Source organism: Penaeus vannamei, chromosome 37 (genome assembly GCF_042767895.1).
Source record: "Penaeus vannamei isolate JL-2024 chromosome 37, ASM4276789v1, whole genome shotgun sequence".
Lineage (NCBI taxonomy): Eukaryota > Metazoa > Arthropoda > Malacostraca > Decapoda > Penaeidae > Penaeus > Penaeus vannamei.
Genome location: NC_091585.1, coordinates 25,545,036 through 25,546,759, shown reverse-complemented (window position 1 = coordinate 25,546,759; position 1,724 = coordinate 25,545,036).

The following is a 1,724-nucleotide window of genomic DNA, read 5'->3' as shown; positions in this document are numbered from 1 at the left end:
AAACACACACACACACACATACAAACACACACACATAAACACACACACGCACAAACAAATACACACAAACACACAAACATACACACACAAACACACTTACACGAACACAAACACCTACATACACAAACAAGCACACACATACACACACACACACATGCACACGCACAGACGCACACAAGAAAGATAAGCTCCGCACGGGGGCCAAGCCCCCCCAGATTCGCCGTAAAGACGACCAGAAAAGCCAAGGAGCTTATATTTATTATAGTCCTTGCGATGGCTTCTGAAGATGCCAGGATCCCCGGCGAGCGAGCGGAGGAGGACCGCTGCGACGGCCTCTGCTCGCACCGCCGCGACTGGTTCTCCATGCCCCTGGCTCAGGAGAGGCGCGGCGCCATCATCGGCTTCAGAGGCTGCAGGATCAAGGAGCTGCAGAATTTGCATAGGGTCAGGGTTCACATGGACCGAAACGACCCTGATATCAAAGTTTTCGGACGCCAGTGCCACTTCTAAAAGTTCAAGAAGGAGGTCGAGGACATCCTAGGCGGGCTGACCCCGCGACGGCGCCCCAACTGCTGCTACCTCATCTCGGCCGGAGAGGACCTCCTGGCCTAGCTCCTGGCAGACGGCGAGCGCGAACTCCTTCGGCTCTCCGCCAGGTACCAAGTGCAGGCCAACCCTGGCACGGATTCGAGCCGCCTGTGGGTTTGGGGCCGGGAGAAGGACGTCCGCGCCTTCGAGAAGCAGCTCCGAAGGATGCGGGAGGACCTTGAAGAGGAGAAGGTGAGCGCCTTCCAAGAGCAGGTCCGCAGGATCAAGAAGCAGGCTGAGGAGACCCTGCTGAGGGACTCGAGGGGCCAGGGCTGGTGGTGAACATCCGCCACGTCCAGCTGCCGTCCTGCCCTGTAGCACTGAGGCTCCTGGAGTCAGTGAGGCCCTTCGGACATCTTAAAGGGAAAGTTAATGAAAGGGTTTACCGAAAGTTTACCATTGAAAAATATTTATCGATAGAAATTGGGAAACACCCAACGAACAATATAGCGACTCTGGCAGGCAGGGTTGGGGGCAAACAGTCGATAAACGGCAGTTGGATTAGTGACGTCAAATTGGGCAATTACCAAAAGAAAAAAAAAAAACACACAAATCAACAACAAACACGAGAGAAAATATCTTTAATTTGCGTGTGTTAGCTATTCGCGGCAACGGGAATGTGGACGCAGCGACGTCAGGGACTGAGGATTGGCTAAAAGCAGACTGTGAATTTCCACTCGATCATCACTCGCTTCTCCGGTTTATCATCGACAAATATTAACAAAGAAATGGAGAGAGAGGGATCAATATAGAGAAAGAGTGAAAAAAAAACGGTCACACACACACACACACACAGAAGTGAATAAAAAAAAGAGAGAGAGACAGCAATACACCCCAATAAAAATGAGCGCAAAAGGTATAAAACACAACTGCAAACTCTAACCAGGTTGACTTCTCTTCCTTCCTTTCAATTCCATTCTTTTCTCTCAACTTGCCAGACAGCGCAGAACGTCAATCCAGAGATCAATCTATTCTCAACGTGAAAGTCCCATCAATCCTTGTTGGCGAACATTGCTTCCCGCGCCACATGTATTGCAGAAAAGCAAACACAGATACACGGATGAAGGAGAGAAATTGGCAGAAATAGAGAAAGGAAACGATAGGAAATAGATAAACAGATAAACAGACAGAAAGAG